Source organism: Hyperolius riggenbachi, chromosome 12, assembly GCF_040937935.1.
Source record: "Hyperolius riggenbachi isolate aHypRig1 chromosome 12, aHypRig1.pri, whole genome shotgun sequence".
Taxonomy (NCBI): Eukaryota; Metazoa; Chordata; class Amphibia; order Anura; family Hyperoliidae; genus Hyperolius; species Hyperolius riggenbachi.
In genome coordinates this window covers 51133720-51156413 of record NC_090657.1, presented here as the reverse complement: position 1 = coordinate 51156413, position 22694 = coordinate 51133720, and the positions used below count along the sequence as shown (strand labels likewise).

General features: G+C 43.9%; 1 protein-coding gene across 1 annotated transcript in view; it reads right to left on the bottom strand.

The window, feature by feature from the left end:
* Positions 1–17779, bottom strand: part of MYH7B (myosin heavy chain 7B) — a 138672-nt gene extending 120893 nt beyond the window's left edge. Inside the window, exon 1 of the mRNA XM_068263031.1 lies at positions 17681–17779. The gene's annotated coding sequence lies outside the window, so the exon portion shown is untranslated. The remainder of the gene's footprint in view (positions 1–17680) is intronic.
* Between the last annotated feature and the right edge of the window lie 4915 nt (positions 17780–22694).

Sequence of the window (22694 nt, the reverse complement as noted above, 5' to 3'; positions counted from 1 at the left end):
GCAGATGGAGTCAAGATAATCTCTACTGCGCCAGCACAGTATGAGTCACAGGAGCGAGAACAAGAAGGCGTGTGGCCAGGGCCGCGCAGACGCAGTTCCCCTGGACTGCGCGAAGTGAAAGTGATCCACGGTGTAGGACCAGAGCATCGGTGAGTGGCTGTGTGGGAACAGGTTGGCTGTTCCCCTGGCAGAAGCCCCAGGTAAATGAAACTCTTATTTGTTATGCAGCTTACACTTAATGAGGCTTCTCTGTCCTCTTAAGCCACAGTAGCGGCTTTCCAATCGAGCACAGGCAGAAATAACCAAGCCCGTTCAGGTCCGCTCTATTTAGCAGATGCGAGTCCCCTGCACAGTAGAGTGGACCTGATCGGGCTTGGCTAGTAAATATTTACCTCGCTGGAGTTCGGCAGCTGCCAGCGCTGGATCCCTGAGGGTGAGGAGGACGGGGGAAGCCTCATTAGGATCCAGATTCTTCCCCATCCCAAGGTATGTACCCCCTAGGGGCTTTTTTTCTTTAAAGGGATTTTCTTTAAAGGGAAGGTCCAAGGAACTTAGAAAAAAGAAATCCACTTACCTTGGGCTTCCTCCAGCCCCTGGCAGCCGACCTGTGCCTCGCCGCAGCTTCATTAGCTCCCGGTCCCCTCCGGTGCAGAGGCCGACCTCGCCAGGTCGGCGTCTTCCTGCATCTTCCTGTTTTCCACTGTGCGGCTCACTGACATCATCTGGGCTGTTCTGCGCTGAACTACTGCGTCTGCGCAGTACAGTCCAGATTACATCAGCACGACTCTGAGAGCCGCTCGCGCAGGCGGCATTTTGCGCCAGAGAAGACTCCGGACCACCAGCATGGAGCGGAGCTGTGACATGGGCACAGGACGGCTGGCAGGGGCTGAAGGGAGCCCCAGGTAAGTGGATTTTTTTATTTTAAAAGTCCTCGGATGTGTCTTTTAAGCAACCTCAACAGACACTGTACACATGCTGGATTCTTGCGAGAGACCACCCTGACTGGCTGCCTCAGCCAAGCACAGTCTAGCATGTGCATGAGGCTTCAGCTCTCCACTCAATGATAGTTGAAGGGGCACTAAAGCGAAAAACTGTAAAATTTAAAATATGTGCAAACATATACAAATAGGAAGTATGTTTCTTACAGAGTAAAATGAGCCATAAATTACTTTATTACTTTTCTCCTATGTTGCGGTCACTTACAGTAGGCAGTAGAAATCTGACAAAAGTGACAGGCTCATCCGCCAAGCTATTATATTGCCCTCTGATGTATGTATACATGTTAATTAGATCCCCTCTAAGGCGTCTTTTCTCTAGACTAACTAAACCCAGTTTATCTAACCTTTCTTGGTAAGTGAGACCTTCCATCCCACGTATCAATTTTGTTGCTCGTCTCTGCACCTGCTCTAAAACTGCAATATCTTTTTTGTCATGTGGTGCCCAGAACTGAATTCCATATTCCAGATGTGGCCTTACTAGAGAGTTAAACGGGCAATATTATGCTAGCATCTCTAGTTTTTATTTCCCTTTGAATGCATCCCAAAATTTTGTTAGCTTTAGCTGCAGCGGCTTGGCATTGAGTACGATTATTTAACTTGTTGTCGATGAGTACTCCTAAGTCCTTCTCCAAGTTTGAGGTCCCCAACTGTATCCCATTTATTTTGTATGGTGCTAGGCCATTGGTACGACCAAAATGCATGACTTTACATTTTTCAACATTGAATTTCATCTGCCATGTATGTGCCCATATAGCCATTCTATCCAGATCCTGTTGCAATATGACACCATCTTCCTGAGAGTTGATGATTCTGCCCAATTTTGTATCATCTGCAAAAATAGCAACATTGCTCACTACTGCATCTACTAGGTCATTAATAAATACATTGAAGAGCACTGGACCCAGCACAGACCCCTGTGGGACCCAGGGCCGGCCCTAGACTTTTTGCCGCCTGAGGCAAAATTAGAAAAAAATTGCCGCCCCCCCCCCAGCCGTGGGGGGGGGGGGGGCGAGCTAGAGGGGTAGCGGTCAGAAAGGGGTATTGGGCCTAGCGTGGGGAGGGGGGGTCTGGGTCCCCCGATCTGCGCTCCTCCTCCAGCGTTAAGTACCAGCGTGCGTACGATTAAGAGGCAACGGGCGGGGGAATCACTCACCTCTTCCGCATTCCATCGTGCACTCCACTGACGTTACTTCCTGCAACGCCGTCCACTTACAATACAGTGGGCGGCGTTGCCGGAAGTGACGTCAGTGGAGCACACGATGGAACGCGGAAGAGGTGAGTGATTCCCCCCCCCCCCCCCCCCCCGTTGCCTCTTAATCATACGCACGCTGGTACTTAACGCTGGATGAGGAGCGCAGATCGGGGGACCCAGGCGAGGGAGGGGGGGGGGGGTCAGGAACTAGCATTGATAGAAAGGCAGTCGATTTTAATATGATCAGTCTTGAAGTGATTAAGGTGGTAAGGTGTGCCGATTTACACTCCATGTCGTCATGATCGTAACTGGATTGATGCATTCTTTTTATTTTTTTTGTTTTAATGTGATGTCAATGCTTGTTTTATTGACTAAAATCAATAAAAAACAAAAGATGGCAAGGTGATTTAGTGCCACAATTTCACTGTCAGGAGCGCTAATGGACCATACCTTATTAACTTTTCTCCGAAGTTTTCTCCAAGGAGGTAATCGTTCACCTGATCTAAAAATTCCCTTTTCAACAAATAGCAATTGAAAATGTAATTGAAAGTACGGTAAGGAAAAAGGTCATATCAAATTTATTTTAAGGACTTTCTTGCTTAGCGGGACCTTAAAAAGTATTTTATTTATAAGGTTTGAAAATATGTTAGTTCACCAATATTTTCCTTGAACAGAATGCCCTTCTCAGTTTTTTTAATATCCTTGCAATTAATGTGAAGTAACCTTGTCTCTTTGTACTCTCACCTCTTCATTTTCTCTCTCAACCAACAGCTCATTGTCTGTAAAATTCTATCTTTGTTTCAGTTTTTGGCAACTTATGGTTTGATTATGCCATGTTTGTCGTTCTGTTGGGATTCCATTGCCTATATAATGGAAGGTAGCAATCATAGTTCTATCTGTGTGCTTGATATTTCAGCGTGGTTTGAGTTCAGAAGTCACTCGTGTATGTTTTTGAAGTTTCAATAAAAACTGATTTAAAAAAAAAAAAAAAAAAAAAAAAAAAGAGAAAAAAGCTGGAGTATGAGGCTTAAAGCGGACCTGAACTCAGAACTTCCCCTTTGCTGTAAAAGATACGCAACAGCATTATAACTATTAAAAAAAAACATTTGTTACGGCTAATACAAATCCTGCAATAAAACTGCAGTGTGTCTACTTCCTGCTTTCATTGAAGCAGACATATTGTTAACATCCTGCGTTAATAATATGTCTCTGCCGGGGCAGGAGCTGACACAGATGAGAGATCAAATTACGGTGGCGATTAGTCACTGATGAGGGGGAATTAGATGGGCATAAAGAGAACCCGTAACCAAGAATTGAACTTCATCCCAATCAGTAGCGGATACCCCCTTTTCCCTGAGAGATTTTTTCCTTTTCTCAACCGGATCATCATCAGGGGGCTCTGTATGGCTGATTTTGTTGTGAAACCCCTCCCACAGTGTGAGGTCAGCGCCTCACAGCACGGAGGTACTGACATCACACTGTGGGAGCCTCGTTGCATTGTGAGAAATAACAGCTGTTTGCAACTGTCAAAAAGCAAGCAGCATCTCCTTCCACTGACATCACCTGCCAGCAGTAAAAATGTCACTATGTGGTAAATGTCAGAATGTAAATCAGGGAGAGGAAAGATTTTACAATAGGCAAACACTGACTAAATCATTTATACATAATTATTGTAAAAAATAAGCACTTTTTTAATTACATTATTTTCACTGGAGTTCCTCTTTAACTCTCTAATTACATACAGGGTGTATTTCTCTCTGTTTTCCTTCTGTCCTGTGCAAGAGTTCAGGTCCACTTTAAGAAAGGACCACAGAAAACAATGCTCCACGCCCAGCAGGATTCAGGCAGGATGTGTCACTGAGCCCCATCGCTAATGGAGGTGGTCCTGCTCCCTTGTCACTCCTGTCCATCAGTATTCTGGCACCTGGGAGACACAAGACAAGTGCAGGAAAGTGACAGGTGTCAGCAGGGAGTAAGTAAGAGCGTTTGCTATTCTCCAGCTCTCTGTTATTAGTGGTCCTGTCAAGATGTGTAACTAACAAGTTGCCAAAGTGTTACCATGTATCGCCATGTCCCATCAGTGCCTGTCACTTACTACTGTTCCGTGTGCATCTCTGTAGATTATATACAGCAGCATTTTGTGCGCTAACACCCTCCCCCCGCACTCCACGTTGCGTTTCTGGTAAAAGCGTTTTTTCTAAGCGCTTTTCCAGAACGGTTTTGTAATTCACTCCCTGATGCAAGTCAGGACATGAACTCTTTGACCCGGAAAAGAATAAATACAATGTATTTAATCTTAAAGACATGAACGCAATCGATACACAAAGCGATTCTGTGAGCATTTTTCCTATACCTTCCATTGAGGCAAAATTGCCTCAAAAATGGTACAGGCACCGCTTCGCTGAACGGATCAGAAACTAACCGCTCAGATGTGAATGCTCTCATAGGGAATCATTGCACAAGTGTTTTTAGGGCGATTTTGAAAAATCGTCTGCGCTTAAAAAAAGGGCAAAAATGCCCCTTAGTGTGAAGGAGCCCTGAAGGTAGCTACACAATACACTTGTTTTACCCAGGAGAGTTCAGCACCATGCATGCAGTGTCCAGGCCAGGATTTGAATTCTGCAAGGAAAGACTGCAAACCACTTGGTTCATAAAAGCGGAATGCAGAAAGAGACACCGAGAGCCCAGTATAGTGTAGTATGTACTAGTAATATGGGTGTGACAAAGTAAGTATATGATATTAATACTCACAAACCAGGATTACCATCCAGGCAACCACTGTAAAGGCAGGTGGGGAGATTAGACCCACTCAGGATTAAGAAGTCGCTCTTTGTAGATCGGAAAAATTGGGCAACACCCCTCCACCAAGGGTGGACTTAGATCATGTACAGGCAAACAGAAGCGCTTAAAGTCGATAAAAAGTTTAAAAATCAGGGGAGGCCGAGGTGGATTTCCCTCCTTTGGATAGACAGAAACTGTTGATAGAGTTCAACCAAATATTTATTTACATACTCCAGAAAGTGCAACGCGTTTCGCAGGTATATCCTGCTTCCTCAGGCTATGACGGAGCAAAAGATCACATCTTAGGATGCGGATCACAAGCTGAAGGAGCTGCCACTGCAAAACAAAGTGCTGTGTTTAACTGGTTGAATGCTGTTCTGCTAGAAAAAATTTTTGATAGTAGGTTTAAGGCTGTAAATAATCCTTAGATTATTTCTTCAAAGAAGCAATGCTGACTTAAATGCTGGGAATACATCATGCATTTTTTAAGGCAGATAGATGGTTCGTTAGATAATTTCCGACATGTCGGATCTCACTTTCGATCGTTTTGCCACTCGATTTCTGATAGAAGTAAATGAAAATTGATAAGAAAAGATAAGAGAATCGAGCGGGAAAAAGAATCGAAACACGATCGAACGGCAAATCCACCGCAAAAATGCATTGTGTATTCCCAGCATACGACCATTTTGAGTCAAAAACAGGAGAGATAAACCACAAGTTAAGTAATTTAAGGAGAGATACATTGCGAGTTAATAAGTAGTGTAGGATAATACAATGAAAATCTTTGTAAATCAGCCTCATCATGAGATATACTAATTAAGAGAGACAAAGCATAAGATACACTGATAAGTAGAAATAAATTATAACATACACTGATAAAAGGAATGAAATAATGAGATAAAATGATTAGGAGAGAGAAATCATCATCTACCAGAAATGAATGTATCTGAAGATATACAGATAAAGAGAGGTCATTCAATAGATGAGTTTTATGAATCAAAAAACAAAAATTGTAATTAATTTAGACTCTTATGAGCTATAGAAAAATTCTGGTAATCTTTAAAAATGATAAAAATGGGAAGCGTATATTCAAACACTGACTACAATAAATGGCATAATTAAGAGGATGAATATGTGATTAGATTGAGTAGATTCACTGGTTAAAGAACTTTGAAATAATTAAAACAAAGAGGAGGAAGTTAGCAAAAGTTCTGCACCTGCACAGCTAGCTTCTAGCCACGCCGCAGTGCTGAGACTTGTAGTGCAGCAGCAGCTGGTAGGACGAATGCTATGCGGTGCTCACAATCTGCCACAGAAGGAGAGCCAGTCTGTGGGGAATACATTGAAGTCTGGAGTGAGATCATGTTTATGTAGCTGTCGTTCTCTTGACAGGTGCTCGCCGAGATAAATGGAGTTCTGTTGTGTATTTTTCTAAGAAGTGAAAACGTCAAGTAAGTGCATCGATGTCCTTGTTGAGTCGGTTTATTGAAGAATGACTCTGTTATTGCAATCGGGGAGCGCTGCTGACTGCGGCACAATTTATCCCCCTGCTGCGTCGGGACTGTCTGCTGTAACAGACCACTGCTAATGGGATGAGGCAGAAAACCCTGATCAGAGATCTGACAGTCGCCCCCTAAAATCTACTTTATGTATTAGCGACACGCTTGCACAAAAAAGGCAATGTATTATCCCGTCTCTGAAATATGACATCATGTAAACATGAATAACTGTGGTTCTGGTGTATAGAACAGAGAGGGTTGTATTCCATCATTTTCTGCCTATTGGAGGAAATTAAATCCAACTTCAAGCACAAATGTTTTCCAGCTCGTGTCATAGCCATTGCTCTGGATCTATACTGGAAGTGCAATGTAAACAATGCACATACAGGTCAACTTTAACTCGTTTAGCTGCGCTGTCACAAGATCACTTTTTTTTACAGGATTGTTAGCTATGACACAGATATTAAATATGTATATAGAATTATGTCTTGAGCTGGCTTAAAGTGGACCTGAACTCTTGCGCAGGACAGAAAAAAAACTGAGAAATGTACCCTGTATGTATTTAGAGACTCATCTGTGACTAATCACCACTGTAATTTGATCCCTCAGCTGTATCAGCTGCCTGCCGTGACAGAGAAGCTAATTGGTAAACACAGGATGTTAACAATATGTCTGCTTCCATGAAATTAGGAAGTAATGCAAAAAAGTAGTATCAACCTCTGCTTCAAATTCACTTACAAAACTTTATTAAAGGTATATCACACTTGACATGTTACTTCTGTATCAATAAAACCATAAAACACGCTGCGGGTTGTAATTAGCACAGCCGGCTGGGCCCATGCACTCAGCACTAACACAACACACGTGGGATCCCATCAACCATAATACTACTCTAATGACAGACTCCAAATCTTCACAGCTGTAGTCCTGGCTTCCCCTGAGATCCAGGGAATATACCTCAAGCACCATATTCTGATAACACGATGGTACCAATTGCCACTTCAGTACAGTTCCACATATACTGGGCCGTCGCTGCCAATAATAAGACAGCCACAGGTATTAATAGATAAATGTTCGCCTCAACAGAGGTTCTCACCACTCCGTTGCATAGCAGTCAGCCATCAGTTTCTGGTTACATGCACATCAATCGGCATCCTTCATCATAATGGTAGAGTCCCTAAGGTAGCTCTGCTGTCGTGGTCCCCCCTAGTGATGATAAACTGGTAGGTGTGTGCCCGCATGAGCCTCCAGCCGGTATCCAGTCAGCCTCACTTTCCTTCTTGTAGATTGCCCATCAAACTCGTCCGGCGCCGGACTACAGTGAGGGCTCCAGCAGGGATCACATGATTAAGGCCGGAAGTGGCCGATACGCGTGGTGAGGAGGCTCACGCTGCGTCTTAGCACACGCCAGCCCGACTCCCTGCTGGAGCCCTCACTGTAGTCCGGCGCCGGACGAGTTTTATTGATACAGAAGTAACATGTCAAGTGTGATATACCTTTAATAAAGTTTTGTAAGTGAATTTGAAGCAGAGGTTGATACTACTTTTTTGCATTTGTTCCATTTGTCTACCTTGTGCTCCCCCACACAGGTGGGGTGTCACCTATTGTTAATGCCAGTGAGTTCCAGGTATGCAATTTTGTTTTTGAAAGTAGGAAGTAGACACAATGCAGATTTGTTGCAGGATTTGTATCAGCTGTAACAAAGAAATGTTTTTCTTTAAAGGTTATTAAGCTGCTGTGTACCTTTTGAAGCAGAGTGGAATTTCTGAGTTCAGGTCCGTTTTAAAGGGAAACCTCAGTCAGACGGAAAATTGCAACAATAGAGCAAAGGATACTTTTTTAGCAAACATGGAAACAGCACTGTTTGGTGTGCAGACTGTCCATGGAGTCCCACCTTCAACCATAAGTAATTACCTTCATAGAGCACTGTTACTCACTCAAGGGTGCCGCCAGAGTACAAGCAAGGCAAGCCCCTGCTTGGGGCCTCACTTTAGAGGGGGCCCTGTGTCCCTGGAGTGCTGCCCTGTGCTCCCCGATCCCTTCTACTGTAACTTGCATGCATCAAACCAGCACCATATCTCACCACTCTCCTGCCGCCGGCTTTGCGTCCTGTCACCATGGTTACTTCAGGCCTGCACCTCTCATGTCTTCCGAGACGCCGGCCGGAAGTAACCATGGTGACCAGAGCTAAATGGCCGGCAGGAGAGGGGTGGGATTTGGCACTGGATCGGGGCCATGTGAGCCACAAAAATCATAGCAGCATCCCTGCACTAAACCATTAGGCTAGGTTCACAGTGGGGTGCTGTGGTGCAAAACCTACGTGATGTTCACAGTACGGCCGGTGTGGTCTGATATGCACTGCATGCAGTGTGTTACCACAAAATACCCACGTTAAAGAGTACCCAAGGCGGTGCGTGGAAGGCAGATGAGACACAGAGGGCATGTTCCCTGCTGCAGGACATGTCCCTGGTCCCCCTCATGCAGCTCTCTGCCCCACCACCCCCTGAAATTAGCAACAATGATTGTCGCTATTCCGGAGGGTAATGAGAGACCAGAGGTATTCCCTGCTTGAACGCCCACTAGGGGCTTTCCTGCAGGGTTTCCTGAGCTGCCATTGTGCACCTCTCTCCCCGGCCACGCCCCCTGATGCTCCCCACCTCCCTGCATGCTGCTCTGTGAGAGCAGCCCTTCCAGCGTTGTGACCCCAGGGGTAACGAAAGTCAAAACAGAAGTCTGCAGGCCAACAGAGCAGTGGAGATGGCGGCTACCTGGTCCATATATATATATATATATATATATATATATATATATATATATATATATATATATATATATATATAGATATATCTGAAGTTTATGGAGATAGGGTGGCTGTACACCTTGAAAAAAGAAGCTCAGTGACAACGGGAGCCCAAGTAGCGCAATATGTCATCAAAGGGAAAGATATGTACGATAGAGAATATGGTACTCACAAAAGTAGAGGGGGCAACCAACTGCTTAGAGCAGGAGGAGGTTCACAAACCCAACTCCACTTGGGCAATCAGAAGGCCCTGGCAGTGGTCGCTCTCTCCGTAAAACTGAACTGGTAAAACGTGGCAGAGCCACAAGAGGATTAACACCCTCTAATGGAGGGTGTTAAGCGCAAGGGGGTGGTGGTGGTGTTGGGGGCGGGGGGTGCACAGTTCTTCAGACTGATTAAAAAGCCAAACACTTGATACAGCCGAGATCTGAAGAAGTGGGCTTAGATCCACGAAACGCATTACCAGTGCATGATAAATTTCATTGATATATTAAGTTGTTATTGAGGTAAGACACCTCTGCCTTTTTTCATATTTGCTTTTAACCTTGCTTTTACGTCTTATATACCACTTGGCACCTCTTACCCACCTGTCCTGAAGTCCAGGCACTCCATAACAGTTTAGATCTTTGTTCTCAGTACAGCTCTAAAGTCTGGGCAAATTTGCGATTTGACTTCCCTTCCCAATTATTCTACTCCCCAGTGACTGGCCTTCTGACCTCAGTCTTCTCTGATTGGCACCCCTTGTTACCCTCACACCATAGCTTCCAGACACAACGTTGGTAGTGTGTAGACCTCATGCTAATCAAGACACCTCCCATAACTGTCCCATATCGGGATGTCCAGAAAGGGTGTGTTACCCTCCCCCATAGCTTCCAGACACAACACTGGTAGTGTGTAGACCCCATGCTAATCAAGACACCTCCCATAACTGTCCCATATTGGGATGTCCAGAAAGGGTGTGGTACCCTCCCCCCATAGCTTCCAGACACAACATTTGTAGTGTGTAGACCTCATGCTAATCAAGACACCTCCCATAACTGTCCCATATCGGGATGTACAGAAAAGGTGGATTACCCTCACCCATAGCTTCCAGACACAACACTGGTAGTGTGTAGACCCCATGCTAATCAAGACACCTCCCATAACTGTCCCATATCGGGATGTCCAGAAAAGGTGGATTACCCTCCCCCATAGCTTCCAGACACAACACTGGTAGTGTGTAGACCCCATGCTAATCAAGACACCTCCTATAACTGTCCCATATGGGGATGTCCAGAAAGGGTGTGTTACCCTCACCCCATAACTTCCGGACACAACGTTGGTGGTGTGTAGACCTCATGCTAATCAAGACACCTCCCATTTCTGTTTCGTAGTGGGGTGTCCAGAAAGGGTGGGATGTGCTGGACAACTTGGAGACAGAAGACAACTTCATTGGGTGCACAACAGTGTTCATGGGTGGTGGGGGCATAATGCTTTTTTCCCTTTTGTTTGAATTTCATGGCCAGAACTCTGCTCAGTTCCTCTTTCGCTAAAAAGGAACTTTAGCGAAAAGTGGAAAAAAGATCAATACATTGCAAAGTGAGAAGTTAGATAATAGAAGAGAGATCAAAAAATTATTGATATTCGCCATGTAATTTGTTTATATTGTTTGATCCACAATCAGCCTGCAACAGCCTTTAATACTGGCAGACAAGGAAAAAACAAAGAGCACCAACTGCCATTATCTATAACCACACCCCCTAACAATGCGATAGGCTAAAATGTTTTTTGTGTTTTTTTATAAACATATGCACGGAGGATGATATTGGTTGCTTGGCAGTTGGAAACCGCTGTTACTTCCCATAATGCAACAAGGCTCACAGACAGGAAACTATCAGGACCTCTGTCCTGACATCACACTATGGGAGGGGTATCACCACAATATCAGCCATACAGACCCCCCTGATGATCTATTCGAGAAAAGGAAGAACAATTCTCATGGGAAAAGGGGTATCAGCTACTGATACATAGGAGAGAAGTAATTTATGGCTCAGGTTACTCAGGAAGAAACATACTTCTTATTTGTATGTGTTTTAAATTTTAAGATTTTTGCGACATTTCCTCTTTAAAGATGATCTGTAACCAAGGATTGATCCTTGGTTACAGATCATCTTTAACCAGTTCACCCCCAAGGGTTTTTATCCTAACGGACCAGAGCAATTTTCAGTTGTCAGTGCTCCTCCCTTTTATTCCCTAATAACTTTATTACTACTTATAACAAGAAAATGATCTATACTTCGTTTTTTTCGCCACCAATTAGGCTTTCTGTGGATAGTACATTTTGTTAAGAATTTTTTTATTCTAAATGCGTTTTAATGAGAAAAAAAGAAAAAAAGAAGAAAAATAATTATTTCTCAGTTTTCAACCATTATAGTTTTAAAATTAAACATTCTCCTGTGGATAAAACAAACACGTTTTATTTGCCCAGTCGTCCTGATTATTAAACAGTTTAAATTATGTCCCTATCACAATGTATGGCGACAGTATATTATTTTGAAATATAAGTGTTATTTTTCTGTTCTGTTTTTTTTTTATTCTGGCCATAATTACAAGCCCCTATGTAATAAATTAAAATTAATTTCCCCCCATAAAATATAAATTAACAAAGCTGAGTCCCTAAGGCAACTATTTATTTATTTTTTTTTAGCTGATTTTTTTTTTACAAGTGTTTTTTTTTTTTTGGGGGGGGGGGGGGGGTTGGAAGTGTAATTTTATTAAGATCTGTATGTACTTGAAAATGAATGCATTTTGTAGGTGTAATATACTTTTTGGCCACAAGATGGCGCTAGTGAACACTCATAGGAAATGTTCACTTTTTTTTTTTTTCTTCACTTAATTTAATTGTTACATTTCCTGTTATTGTGAATGGACGTAGCCGCTGTTCGCGGTTACGTCCATTCACTCCAGGCACTGCGATTGGGTAGAGGACCGTTCGGTCCTCTTCCCCAATCACCCAGCACGGAAGCCCGACGGTAATGGCGGCTGGGTAGCGGCGCACACACGGCGGTAGCAGCGGCGGGAACGTGGGACGTATTAAAACGTCATGTTGCTGTTAAAAGCGGTAAGCATGACGTTTTAATACGTTAGAATGTCAGTAAATGGTTAAAGAGGAAATGTCACAAAAATCTTAAAATTTAAAACACATACAAATAAGAAGTACGTTTCTTCCTGAGTAACATGAGCCATAAATTACTTCTCTCCTGTGTTGCTGGCATTTACAGTAAGTAGTAGAAACCTGACATTACCGACAGATTTTGGGCTAGTCCATCTCTCCATAGGGGATTCTCAGCATGGTCTTTATTCTTTATAAAGACATTCTCTGAAAAAGATTTATACAAAGATGCTGGCCAGCCTTCCTGCTCACCGTACACTTTTTTGGCAGTTGGATGGAGTATCTGCCATTCACTAAGTGCATTTTGAAAATAAAGAAATCCGTGAACCCCCCATGAGCAGATGGGCTAGTCCAAAACCTGTCGGTTCTGTCAGGTTTCTACTACCTACTGTAAGTGACAGCAACCTAGGAGAAAAGTAATTTATGGCTCATTTTAGTCTGGAAGAAACGTACTTCTTAATTGTATATGTTTACATATATTTTAAATTTTAAGATTTTCGCGACAGAGGTCCTTTAAGAATCAACTGTATGAAGAGAAATTTGACTCTAAACATAGCTCAGGAAATAAACGGTTTGAGATTAGCGCATTTAGTATTAATTAGACAGGCGTAATCCTAAGCATGGCTCATTTTATTAGAAATATTAATGGCTGTGGAGTGCTGACAGAGATAACCGCAATTTACTCCACTTTTCATTGGAAAGGCAGAATCTCAACCATCTAAGCGCCTCAGAAGGAAGGGATGGGTACATCGCTTCACCATGTGGCCTGCCACTTCAAAGGCTGAAGAGGAGCTGCTTGGCTAATCCCCATCACTTCTTGGTCACAGTGCGTGGTACATGTAACAGAGGGCTCGGTGTGATGTCTTCTGAGGCAGTCGGAGGCGAGTGAAATCCTCTGCCATCTCCCAGGAGTTATTTTGACAAGGGTCAGCACATGCTTGGATTCCACAGGCCGGTGGCAGCACCAGTACAAAAGGTTCAGTTGTTGTAGATTAGCATGCGTGGGATGCCAGGAGCCAGGCCGATGCAGAGGTGCTGCTAATTGTACAGGCTGAGGCCCGGCACAAATATGCTACCCTAATCCGAGTGATTTAGGTCTGTTTTTCTTCAGATTATCTTAAAATAGGCACCGACATGTTGAAAGATATTATTAGGAGGAGGTCTTATTGTACATTTGCATGGTACGTATGGCAGGCTCAATGTCCTCTGATGCTCCATTCACATAATCCACATTGTAGTAGCAGTAGGGTATTGTACTGTGTTAGCCATCAGTAAAAGCAAGAAGTTTTGAATCAGAAGTTTAAAAAAAAGAAAATTAAGAGTAAGCTTTTGGCTATTCCACCGTCATTAAGACTTGAATCCTGAATGCTGAATCGCTAAAGCACACAGCTCTATACATGCATCATGGAAAGTTGACACATGGATATTTTTGGGAGACACAAATACATGTCATTACAATGCCTTAATTAAAACAAGACATCCAAATAGGGTTTTGTGAGAATGTTAGCCGATTCATGACAAATAGATAAGACCCTTTGTTAACTTAGTCCTCACCTCACATAACTGAGACTCTACCTGGCACATGGATATAGCTGGACTTACTCACCTAGTGCTTAAAGCGGACCTGAACTCAAAACTTCCTCTCTGCGAGATAAGAGATAAGGAACAACATAATAACCTTTAAAAAAAACATTTATTTGTTACAGCTGATACAAATCCTGCAATAAATCTGCAGTGTTACTACTTCCTGCTTTCATGGAAGCAGACATAGGGTTAACCTCCCTGGCGGTGTTGATGGTTATTCACATCAATACAAAACATGCTGCGAACGGTATTAACGTGCATACACGTCAGTATAGTAAGAGTTCAGGTCCACTTTAACCAATTAGACCAGATGATATAGGAATGTATGGGCTGCGGGAAAAAATATCTCACCAACGGGGACACAGAAAGCTGTAAAAAAAACCTCTGTTTCTAAGCCTTTTCCGTACTATCTAAACCCGAAATAGACTTTGTAGAGCGTTAACTGCTTGTCTGGAGACTTGCTTTAGATACTGCTGTATATGGTTTTAGTTGAATGGTAAGTCAGTAGAAACAGACAATAGCATTGTCTCTTCATATGGACAGCAGCAACTGCTGGACTATTTATAAATCTGAGCATAATCTTTAATTCTCCCTCCTGCTGCAAATAGCGTCTCTCCAAATCTCCCAAACAAGACAGTCTTTACAATAGCCAATGACAAAGCCATCTCAACAATATATCAGTGAGGTCACCGCGCTCCTCTGTTGGCTTATTCTCATCCTTTATTATTAGCAAGGCAACATGAAGCTGATAAATTACACTATAGGTCCTGGGGGGAGGGGGGTACTTTAAAAGCAAAAGAATAAAACCCTCAGTATAATTTGTGGTACACTTTGCAAAGCAAAGAGATTGCACGGTGCGATCCTTCGGCTTAGCGTTGCTGCGACTGCCTAAGCACTGAATGAGCGAGAGCAGGAAGCCAGAAGTGAGAGCAGTGTCCGGCTGATGTTGCAGCCAAGCACAGCTCTGCTGACATGAATAGGGGAGCATGCACAATTTTCCAAAACGTCACCAGCCAGCCCACACATTTATCAAATTCTGGTGCAGGTGCACACGCGCCGCTGGCTGTGGACTACGGCTGGGGGCATGTGCATGTATACGCATCATTAAATCAGACTATGCATGGGCAGAGTTTGGCTAATGTATCTGCACAGCAAACAAAATTATGCACCAAAGTAGCTATGGCTTGCCAACAAAAAGGCACCCTCTTCCCAATGCTCAGTGCTGATACCTCTTACAGCTATAGTGATTGTGCCAGACCCAGTGAGGTTATTCCCAGCCCTATCCTGATTGCCCTTGTTCCTGACTCGGCTTGCCTGAATACTCTTGGTCTGGCTCCCTTGATCTGACTTTGGATTCCCTGCTCACAGTTGCCCAGACCTTGGTTTGTAACGACTAACCAATTAACCTCCACCTGCACCAACCTCTGAGTGAACCTCATATTGATTATTGCAAGATGTCAGAACTGAATGTACCGAGTACCACCCCCAAAATTCACTGGGGGACATTTATCAAGAATGTCTGAGACAAAATATTGGTAGGTTTTTAGAAATCCATGCAGGACGGTCTCAGACAGCCTAAGAAATCGCTAAATAGTGCGGATTCCTTCTAAAACTGTTGTATAATAGGAGGAGCTAGGAAGGTCTCTCAGACAGTGCAGTGTGTGAGGGGAATTGCTGTTGCGGAGGTAACCAACTCTGAGGAGGAATTCAGCAGGGGGGAGGAGCACTTCACAAATCATGTCTAGATCAGTAGAACTGCTATTAAGTACTTCTTAATCTGCAGCAGTTTAGGGATGCAGTAGTGCAGCTCTAGAAACCCACGCTAAATTGCCACTATTACCTAGGATTTAAGAAGGTTCTTATTATCATGCAGAACTGCTCTCCCTGCTGGTTAGAACAGATTAAGAAGAAAAACTGTCGGTAATGCATTGATAAATCTGGCCCACAGTGCCTTAGGTCCACCTTTAATTGAAAGTCTGTGGGTTCTTTTAGGGATAGGTTAAGAGTTATATTTCAGGTCAAGCTGGAATGTAAGCTATGGTAGGCGAATGGAGATCAAGAAAGTTCCAAACAGATAGAAGAGATACAGGGGGACATTTATCAAGAGTGTCTGAGACAAAATATTAGTAGGTTTTTAGAAATCCATGCAGAACGGTCTCAGACATCTTAAGAAATCACTAAACAGTGCAGATTCCTTCTTAAGCTGTTTTAAGATAGGAGGAGTTAGGAAGGTTTCTCAGACAGTGCAGCATGTGAGGGATATTGTGGTTGCTGTGGTAATCAATACATCTGCTGTATTGATACAGAAAAGAGAAGTTATAATAGCATAAATATATTATTTACGGTAGATTATTTTAGGTTAACTGACAAGATGTAACGTAAATAAATATATCATATAAATGTATTAGAGCTGAAACAGAGGATTAATGCCCAGCACTGGAAGGGTTAAAGGGTTAAGCACAGAACAACTTCACAGGACACCTGGCAGCAGGGGGAGGGGGGGGGGGAGGAGGAGGAGCCCTTCACAAATCATGCCTAGCCTGCACTGCTGCACAATCTGTATGTAGAATTGATATTAAGCACTTCTTAATCTGCAGCAGTTTAGGAATTGATTTGCACTTTTCTTAACTGTAGTGCAGCTCTAGAAATTCATGCTAAACTGCCGCTATTAAGTAGGATTTAAGAATGTTGTTTTTGCTGGCTAGAATTAAGAACAAAAAAAGTGTTGGTAATGCTTTGATAAATCTGTCCCACAATCTGATGCTGATATCTGCACACCTTTGAGCAGGTGACAATGTTGAAAATTTGTTCATGACTTGGTAATATCAATTGACACCCCTCTAGATAATGTCAGTCTAACGATTCGGATCCAGTGTGCCAAGCAGTGGCGTAGCTACAATTCATGTAGTGAAACTTTGATGAGGCCCCCCAATGTTCACACTGCATCCCTTCTTACCACCTTGGTGTCCTTCACTGCCTAGGGGCCCATCTCACAAAAGTCATAACAAGTGTGGCCATCACGCTCCTCACACCCATAACAAGTGCAGCCACACACCTGATGTGAAGTATAGTCCCCTGCCCTGTAGTGGTGGCTGGATAGTGTACTGGTTAAGGGGTTGAATCTTAGCTCTTCCTATTCAGCAAGCCAGCACCTATTCAGTAGAACTTGGGCAAGACTCCCTAACACTGCTACTACCTATAGAGCACGTCTTAGTAGCTTCAGCTCTTGCGCTTTGAATCAGCCAAGAGAAAAGCGCAATATAAATGTTATTTGTCTTGGATCGACGGTTTTGGTCCCCCTGCGAACGCCCCAAGATATCAGCGATGAAAAATAAAGTACTGCATCCGTTTACAATTATGTATGTTATTTACATTGGTGTATGCAGAGATTTATAGAGGAGCTGGTGGAAAAAAATGTCTACACACTGAAAACACTGCAGCATGTCTTTGCCAACATGATGGCCTGAGCTCTGAATGGAAGTGCAATGCAATCCTGAATCCCCCTCCACAAGTGAATGAACATACAATGAAAGGAGATGGTTATCTTAGACAGAAGGACACAAGAAGATCTCAAAACAGGTACAAGTTGGATGAGAGTAGAGCAAGACGCGTTATTCTAGAGGTACTGGTTGAGGATATTATGTCTGTTATCTGACACACAGGATTATGGCTTACCCGCTCTAGAGAGATCCTTATTGTACCGGCACAATGATCCTGCTGACAATGGCTCAGATCACATTTCCTCCCTTCATCTGGTTCCAGGATATTAAACACTTTTACTGGAATAGACATAAAGGAATTCACTTTAAGCACCGGCACCAAAGTACAGTACAGATAAAATTGTGAATCACAGTAGATCATGATAGGTAGTGAACGCGAATGTGTGTGATTATATATATATATATATACACACACACACACACACACACACACACACACACACACACACACACACACACACACACACACACACACACACACACACACACACACACACACACACACACACACACACACACACACAGAGGGGCTGCAGCACACAACAGGAAAACAGTGACAGGGGCTCTTGGTTACGCTTAACGTGTTTAAGCTCACCAACTGCGCCAAAGTGTCCCCAATCTGGTGAGTCCTACTCTATCCAGGCAAAAATGCTAGTTTTTATCAGCGTTCTAGTGGGAACCATTCCAATAGCCCAGGGGTCAGCTAAATGGGAGAAATGAAATTAAAAACACCTCACCTTCTACTAGCTACTAACTGAACTATGAGCACCGCTCATTTATATGCTTCACTGTGCTAGAGATGGGCGTGGTTATGCACGCTCTCAGGGGAAAAATATATACCAGGGGATGAGTAGCACAAACCAAATTTTATGCAATACTATGCAAAGCATGCATGCAGCACTGGAGATCCCCAGTCTCCCTAAGAAATATATAAATACAGAGGGGCTGCAGCACACAACAAGAAAACAGTGACAGGGGCTCTTGGTTGCGCTTTAATGCATTTAAGCTCACCAACTGCGCCAAAGTTAAAGGGTACCCGAGGTGAGAGGCATATGGAAGCTGACATGTTTATTTCCTTTAAAAAAATGCACATTGGCTGTCCTGCTGATCCTCTGCCTCTACTACTTTAAGCCATAGGAGGTTGATTCACTATCACTATAGCTCCCCTTACTGCATGCTTAGTGTGCCTTATCAGAGTTAGCGTGCCTTATCAGAGTAGCATAGCGAGCGCTACAAACTTATACCTGCTAATTGGCAATGACGAGAGCTCCACTCATCCTGCCCTGAGCCCCTGAGGGTCCAATCACTTTAAAGGACATTATCCCCGCACTTTGATTGGCCCAATAGGCTGCCTATCACTTGACAGGAAACTTGACAGGCAGCCTATTGGGCCAATCAAAGTTCGGGGATAATGTCCTTTAAAGTGATTGGACCGGCAGGGGCTCAGGGCAGGATGAGTGGAGCTCTCGTCATTGCCAATTAGCAGACATAAGTTCATAAATTCATTGCGCTCGCTATGCTACTCTGATAAGGCATGCTAAGCGTGCAGTAAGGGGAGCTATAGTGAATCAACCCCATAGACCCTGAACAAGCATCCAGATCAGATGTCTATGACAAATCTGACAAGACTAGTTGAATGCTTGTTTCAGGTGTGTGATTTAGACCCTACCGATGACACCCAGTGGTGTCACTAGGGGAGCGCGGTAGGTGCGGACTGCACCAGGTGTCACCTGCAGAGAGGGTGGCACCAAGTGCCATTTTAAAGGAGAGTGGAGTAAGGCTAGATAATTAAAGACCTTTTTTTTTTTTACTACAAAAAAAGTATTATTAGTTTTGTTTGGCATCATGAGATTGGAGGTTCATTTAGTAAAAGAAGGGTGACACCATGGGCGTGACAATCACCCCTGCGACCCCTGACACTGCAGGGGAGCCCTCCTTCTCCCTCTCCCCAACCACAAGTGCAGCAAATTCGCTCACAAAAACTGTCCCTGGCACCTCCTCCTGTGATGCAAAGTAGCAGGAGCTTGTGTAATGTTTTTCCTGCTTCCAGACACTGCTTCACAGCAGAACACTCTATGCTGCTATTTGCTGGCTCCTAATCACGTGACCCGCATAGAGTTTGTGGGACCAAGGGGCCCTATTCTATCATTTTTGCAGGGGGGCCCTATTAAGTCTAGTTACGCTCCTGGGTGACACCATAAATTTCCACAAAGGGTGACACCAACAGTAGTAACGCCTCTGCTCACACCTTGGGTTCCTTTTAATAGTATAAGTCAAACAAATTGCAACAATCTGTACTATTGCTTCAATGGGCTTTGCCTGCTATCCGTACTTTGCTCAGCAGTTCACTTTGGTGCAGCATACAGACACCAGAAATGCCAAAAAAGGCCACTAAAGAATCCTCCTATCACCGCACCCCATTATGCAGTGGGAGGCGCACACAAGGCGAAAGAGAACCATTTGATTGGATCATTACAATTTCGCCCTAGTGGCTTTTTCCTTTCACTCTTTTCCGAGATGCAAAACTCTATGACCAACCCATTGTAACCTGGGGAACACAATCTGCCAACCTCGGGAGATATTACTGGTCTGTGTGATTAGATGCTGCTTTTTCTAACAAAAGACAATCTGAATCCTTCATCTCTAGGTCAGCAGCCCAGCTGTCACACCTCACGTCAGCCACTCTCTCCACCAATCCCTAAATCTCCCCCATGATGTCTTTCCATGGTACTCATGGGCAATGTATGAAGCCCTGATCTCTCAGGATTATTCTGCCTATAAAAATGGCAGGGACAATGCACTGGCATCTTATCTGGCTTTTGTCTCTCTCTCTTTCCATTCCTGGATGCAGCTATAAAAGCTGACCTATAACAAGGGCCTCGTCTCTTATAAAAGCTTTGGGAGTGAATCAAAACGACAGAACAACTGAGAGGCTGAGGGCCACATGCCAGACATAGCTGTGCTGACATTCTGATGGTAGGCTGGCAAGTGCACATGTCATAGTCCTTTATTATAGACAGTGCAGGTGCTCCGACGCCAGCAGCAGCACGGAAACTGAAGCGTGGGGAGAATAATGACCAATAACAGTTAAATAGGATCTTCTGTCAAAAAATGTTCAGGGGTGTTTGTCAAGTAATGCTATACGTGCAACTGTAGGGCTACAACATTTTAGTCTCGGTATTCAGGGCCGCTTCCCTGCAAACTGCTTCCTCAGCTAACACAGTGGCTACTTGATGCACTAATTTTTTGACCTTAATCTGCCAAAGCGTAACTTAAAGAGGAACTGTAATCAAGAATTGAACTTCATCCCAATCAATAGCAGATATTGTAGGGAATGCCTCTCCCTGTGTTAACCTCCAAGATAGCGACAAATATTGTCGCTAATCTCGAGGGGCTATAACGCGGCGGTGGTGGGCAGAGAGCGGCGGTGTGGGGATACAGAGGCATGTTATGAGGCAGAGAACATGCCTCTGTGTCCCATCTGCCCACCTCAGGTTCTCTTTAAAGTGAACCCGAGGTGGGGTTCTGACAATGAAATCCGCATACAGAGGCTGGGTCTGCCTATACAGACCAGCTTCTGTTGCTATCCAGATACCCCTAAGCACCCCCCTGCGCTCACCCATAAATCACAGCCGCGCTGCCGACACGCAGCGTGTCACAGCAGGCTGTGTTTACCTGCTGCTCCCCCCGCCTCCTGCATAGCTCCGGTCCCCGCCCGCGTCCCTTCCCTCCCCGCTGATTGGAGTGAGGGGACGCAAGCGGGGACCGAGGCTATGCAGGAGGCGGGGGGAGAGCCGAGACTGACAATACAGAGGTAAACACAGCCCGCACAGCGCGGCTGTGATTTATGGGTGATCGCAGAGCGCAGGGTGGGCTTAGGGGGGATCTGGATAGCAACAGAGGCTGGGCTGTATAGGCAGACCCAGCCTCTGTATGCGGATTACATTGTCAGAATCCCACCTCGGGTTCTCTTTAAAGAGGCACTGTAGTGGCATATGGTAGAATGCAGTAAATTTTATTTTTCCTCGTTTTCGCATCAAAACCACTTCCTGTATCTATAGTGCTGCCCATAATTATTCATACTCCTGGCAAATTTTGACTTAAAGTTACTTTTATTTAACCAGCAAGTAATTTTTGACGGGAAATTACATAGGTGTCTCCTAAAAGAGAAGACAATGTACAAGAGGCATTATTGTGGAAAAATAAAAATTTCTCAGCTTTTATTTACATTTGAGCAAAAAAATGACAAGTCCAAAATTATTCATACCCTTCTCAATAATCAATAGAAAAGCCTTTTTTGGCTATTACAGCAATCAAATGCTTCTTATAATTACAGACCAGCGTTTTGCATGTATCCACAGATATTTTTGCCTATTCATCTTTAGCAATGAGCTCTAAATCTTTCAGTTTGGAGGGACTTCTTGCCATCACCCTGATCTTTAGCTCCCGTCACAGATTCTCAATTGGATTCAAGTCAGGGCTCTGGTTGGGCGACTTCAAAACATTAATGTTGTTGTCTGCTAACCATTTCTTCGCCACTTTTGCTGTGTGTTTTGGGTCATAGTCATGCTGAAATGTCCACTGGTGGCCAAGGCCAAGTTTCTCTGCAGATTGCTTTTTTCATGGTGCTGTTTACTGTGATTAGGTTCCCTGGTCCATTGGCTGAAAAACACTCCTAAAGCATTAGATTCCCACCACGTTTGACTGACAGTGGGGATGGTGTTATTTGGGTTGAAGGCTTTTTTTTAATGTTTTATTTTTTGTGACCAAACAAATCAGTTTTGTTTCATCTGACCATAACACAGAAGACCAGAAGTCTTCTTCTTTGTCCAGATGAGCATTTGCAAAGGCCAAGTGAGCTTTTGTGTGCCTTATCTGGAGAAGTGGCGTCCTCCTTGGTCTGCTTCCGTGGAACCCAGCAGTGTGCAGTGTCCGTTGGATTGTCTGCCTTGAGACATTGCCACCAGCAAAGCCCAGATTCACCAGAATGGCCTTGGTGGTGATCCTCTCTCACAATCCTCCTGGCCAGCACAGGTGTCACTTTTGACTTCTGACCACGTCCTCTGAGATTTCCCACAGTGTGGAACATCTATTTTTTAATAATACTTTGCACTGTAGCCACTGGAACTTGAAAACATTTAGAAATAGCCTTGTAGCCCTTTCCTGACTTGTGAGCAGCCACAATGTGC